Source organism: Sesamum indicum, linkage group LG4 (genome assembly GCF_000512975.1).
Source record: "Sesamum indicum cultivar Zhongzhi No. 13 linkage group LG4, S_indicum_v1.0, whole genome shotgun sequence".
Lineage (NCBI taxonomy): Eukaryota > Viridiplantae > Streptophyta > Magnoliopsida > Lamiales > Pedaliaceae > Sesamum > Sesamum indicum.
This window is the reverse complement of record NC_026148.1, coordinates 5,115,468-5,120,961: the sequence shown is the minus strand read 5'-3', so window position 1 is coordinate 5,120,961 and position 5,494 is coordinate 5,115,468.

The following is a 5,494-nucleotide window of genomic DNA, read 5'->3' as shown; positions in this document are numbered from 1 at the left end:
TCTCTTCCCCTCACTCCATATTCATCTCCTCACTTGCAAAAGCTGCTGAGTAAAATAGGGCTGATGTAAAGTTTCAAGAAGATGATCTACAAAATGGAAAGATGAGATATTTTACAGGCAGTCTTGAACAAAAAAAATTATATAAATGCACAGACTCCAATGTCTAACTGTAGATGAATCATACTTTTCAAAGGGAGGGTATATGGGGATCTGTTTACCAGATTCTTTAAACTATGATGATTATAAGATTCGTTTCCAATAATTCTGTGTGTGGACAATAACATGTGCCAAATTGTTTGACCTTTTTGCACAATTAAAGTCAAAGCGTTGAAGCCAAACATGGTTAGCAGGTATGATTGGCTACAGCCTGTACAGTTCACAGTCTGTCCCACATAACAACCAATTTTCTTTTGGGGAAATTTGGCAGCATTCATATGAATTTGACGCTGTGCTTGGATTAATACATGATGATATAATCATATCAAATTTTAATATCGGCCAATCATATTCTTCATCTTCATATTTTAATAATGAGGATGTTAAATTAAAAATTATTGATAATATTAATTCCCAGTTTAGTGAAAGACATTGGGCAGGATAAAAGGCTCAATCCCAAGCACTAAATTTGCACAAAGTCCAATATTAAAATTAGATAAAACTTGGGCTGATTCCAATCATTCTTTGCAAGCTCAACCCATTAATTTTTCTTTGCCAAAAATATGCTCACAATTTGGACTGTTAAAGACTCTATTGCCCCAAAAGCCCACAAAATTTATCAATCATGATTAATTACATCAACTGTAAAACAACTTATAAAAATATCCTATTTTTCACAATATTACATATGACCACCTTTTTATCTATTACCTATTTATTACATCAGTAGAAGTAAACTAGGCCTCTTAAATAGATATTTCACACTATAGAGGAGTGAGGATTTGATCTTCGCCGTTCATGATAAAATATGGTAAGAATTTTCAGTATTTAATTCAAATCCACCCAAGAAAGATAGGATAATCTCAAAACTAAATTAAATTTGTACTCTTTTTAAAAATGTAAAATTTTACTTTTTTTTACCTTTTGAAATTTCCGTCTGGATTTGAAAAGAAAATATTGAACTCAGTAAAAAAGAAATACAAGATGATGTGTATGGCCCAAGAACACTTAGCCCAAAAGAGGTTATGAAGCCCAAACTGAGTCCACCAACTCATAAGGAGGATAGTCCACCAGAAAATTCTCAGATTCAGCCCAAGAGAGGGCCTAGTAAAACGCTTTCCAGACCACAGCCCACCTTCAAGGCCCAATTTTAACAACCTAGGAGAAAGGAGGCACCATCAAAACTCAGGATTCCTAATCCTAGGAGGTCTCCTAGGAGAATAGGAATCTTCACATGAAAGGAGCCCTCCCCCAAGCAAAGACGTGTTGTTGCGAACTGATCAACTAAAGATAAGACCATGCCTTATCCACACGTATCTTGCCCCCTTTTTCGAGAATATAGATAGTATGCAGAGTCCCAACGGAGGGGTCGCAACTATATATATAGGTGTAGTCCCCCAACGGGGACAACTTCCAGAATCTGAAAAATTGCTTTCTACTCTTGCTTCCGCTATCAACTTGCATTCTGACTAGAATTTTCTCACGAATTTCTTACTTACATCTCAAATTTCTCATCACGATTTATTTTATGATTATTTAATCTTAAATTCGAGAGTAACTTGGGCATTTGAATACTAACGTGTTATTTTGCAGGTTTCATTTTCTAAGATCTTTTGTGTAATCGGCCCAAGTCCATTATCCACTTCCAAGCTCGTTGGATTTGTGCTAAAATTGCACGCATTAAGTGGCGCCGTTTGTGGAAAATTTGAGTTAAACACGTAAGTTACTATAGAAACCCCCAACAATCCCGTAAACAAGCAAAAGATTGTGGAGACACCTAGCAACAATCAACCTTTACAAGAACTTCTCTCACTCCGGTTGGTGAAGGATCCGCCCCACCCAGCTCTCCCTGCACTAATGTCACCCTCTAAAGTGGTGGAACCTATGGTTGATCCTCCAAGACGAAATACCTTTTCGGACACCACATCAGGAGAAATCTCTCCAGTTTTGTTAGGTGCAATCTAACAGGTGGTCGCGGCAGCAATTGGGGAGCCCCGACTCCCATAATGGAAGCAGGCATCCATGAAGAAGGAACAAAAAGAGGCATAACTGAAGGAGACGCTTTTGTATCCAGAAACCCAACTGATTGAGAGATAGGTGCCCCCTCCAGCGGTTCCCCAGGAGGTCCCCTAACAATGGCTGGCACAAGTGAAATGCCTCTAGAAAAGTCTCCAAAATGTCCAACACCAGATAGCAAGGGCGCCAAAGATGAGCATCAAGGTATCCCCTTCACGGAATCAGTAGTGGCATATGAACTTCCAGTAAATTGACGTATCCCAGGTATCACTGAATATGATGGGACAACCGATCGTTAAGAGCATCTCTCACGTTTTAAGAATGCAGCTCTTTTACATAGGTACACGAATAGAATCAAGTGTAGCGTTTTTGTTACCACCTTCTCTAGGGCCAACAACAATGGTTCAATCAGTCGTCTGTGGGAGTAATAGGATGTTTTCAAGAATTTTGATTTCTCTTTTTGCACCAATTCGCTAGTCGTCGGAAGCTTTAAAAGACGGAGCTCAGCCTTTTTGGCATACGCAAAAAGATAACGGACCGTTAAAGGAGTACTTGTAGAGATTCAATACTAAAGCATTAGAGGTATCCTCCGCCACTCAAGAGGTGAAGGTCAGTGCTTTCTCACAAGGACTTCTTCAAGTCCCTGGCTAAGAAATCCGTCTCCAAGTTCGATACCATCCAGCTCATGCAGTGAAATATATCATTATGGAGGACGCCCAAGCTGCCTAAAAGGAGTGTCGTGGGGGGGAAAAGGAAAGAAGTGAGGGAAGAGGCTTCCTCCAAGAAGCCCCAAACTGATTTTTGAAACAAGAGGCCACCTTTCTAGAGGATTAATGCAGTATACACCCCCTTGGCGGTACCTATCACTCTAGCTCGCCCCAAGTCATGGAGAGAGAGCCCGAAACATCTTAAGTCTGACAAATTCATGCTGTTTCTATAATGATTACAGTCACACCAGTGAAGAGTGCCGGCATCTGAAAAATGAGATTGAAAGACTTATTCAAAATGGTTATTTGCAGGAGTACGTTTGTTGGGAGAAAGCTCGAGGAACAGGGCCATATCGAAAGTAAGAAACAGACAAAGGGAAGAAAGCAAAATTTCCAGGCCGAATCTCTCCCAAGCAAAGAGCATAGAAATGCATTCGAGGAGAGGGTTGAGGCTGATCACCCTCCTCGAAAAGGAGTTATCCGAATGATTGCAGGAGACCCAAGTAGAGGAGACTTGCACCATGCTAGAAAGGTTCAAGTCAAAGAGGTGCACGGTATAACTATATAAGAAATATGAGATGTTGGGGCAATGGAAGACACCCCCCTCATCCTGTTCGGAAGAGTAGAACGATCAGGTCCCAAAAGCTCTCTAATGATGCTCTAGTCGTCACGGCATTATTAGCCAACTATAAAGTAGGGCGCATCTTCATAGATTCGTGAATTTATGCGAACATATTATTTGGAGAGGCATATGATCAGATGCAGTTAGGGGACACCCCCTGAAAAAGGTGAACACCTCCTTGTACGGTTTTGCCGGAGAGTTAGTCCACCCTCGGGGCATGGTTTCACTCTCATTGACTCTAGGTACTGGAACTACGCGAAAGATTTGCTTGTTGAAATTTTTAGTGGTGGGCACACCCTCAGCCTACAATGTCATTTTGGGGAAACCAACCCTCAACGCTTTCCAAGTTGTAATATCTACTTATCATATGAAAAATCAAATGTCCTACATTTGGAGGCATAGGAGAAGTACAAGGAGACCTCCTCTAATATCGCAAGTGTTATGTGGAAGTTGTTCATAAAGGGAAAAAGAGAAACAAGAATGAAATACTTAAGGAGGCGCCCCCAAGCAAACGAGAGAAGGGGATTGTAGAAGATAAAGAAAGCAAAGGGACGTCTCCCAAGGCTCAGCTAGCTGAGGAATTAATGAATATTGAAGTTGTACCTGAAGATTTAGAAAAATTTAAACGAATCGATTCTCAGATGGAGGATGCATTACATGAAGAAATAATTCGATGCTTGCATCGCAACTAAGGATTTAGAAGGGATCGACCCTAACATCATAACTCACCAACTCAATATAGATTCCAGCATCAAGCTAGTGAGACAAAAGAAAAGGCACTTTGGGCCTAAAAAAGATAAAATAATCCAAGCTGAAGAACAAATTATTGGTGGCAGGACACATTGAAGAAATATAATACCCTGGATGGCTGTCCATGGTCGTATTAGTACCCAAGCCAAGGGGAAAATGGAAAATGTGCATCGACTTCAGGGACCTCAACAAGGCATGCACTGAGGATTTTTATCCTTTACCTCGCATTGATCAACTGGTGGACTCCACATTAGGATATGGGTTGTTAAGTATGATGGGTGCATCTCAAAGATATCACCAAATAATGCTGGTCTTAAAAGATTGCAAAAGAGTTAGTTCCATGATGTCTACTGGAACATTTTGTTAATAGCTATATAATTTGATTTGAAGAACGCAGGGGCCACCTACCAACATTTGGTAGATAAAATCTTTAGCTCACAAATTGGGGAAAGCGTCTTAAGTGTACGTGGAGGATATGTTGGTAAAAAGTAAGGAGACCAAAGACCATGTTGCAGACTTAGAAGACATATTCTCTATTTTAAGGAACTATCGACTAAAACTCAATCCTATAAAATGTGCCTTTGAAGTAAAAGAGGGACGCTTCCTAGGATTTATGGTCACCTAAAAAGGGATTGACGATAACCCCCTCAAGATTAAAGTCATTTTGGACATGAAGGCGGCCTACAACATTAATGAAGCACAAAGCTAACTAACAGGGTGGCAACACTCAGTTGTTTTATCTCCAACTTGGCAGAGAAAAGCTTGCCCTTTTCAAAGTCCTGCGGAAGGTGAAGAATTTCGAGTGGGACAGTGTGTGTCAACAAGCCTTTGAAGAACTCAAGCGATATTTAGTGGGACTCCCTCTACTAGTGAAACCATCTCCAGGGTATACCCTTTATGTGTATTTATCGGCCATCCCTCAAGCTATTAGCTCCGTCCTCATTCGTGAAGATAACGGAAAACAAATGATGATTTACTACGTCAGTAAAGTATTCAACAGATCGGAAATACGATACACTATTATTGAAAAAATGGCCCTCACGCCTTATTTTCTCTCGCATCCCATTGCAGTACCTGCCTCTGAATCAAACACTATGCAAACTAGATACCTCAGGACGATTGGCAAAATGGGCGGTAGAATTAAGTGAGTATGATATCTCTTACCTACCTCGGACGATCATCATGACCCAGGCTTTAGCCGACTTCGTCTTCGAGACCTTAGGGATATCTGAAGAAGAACCCC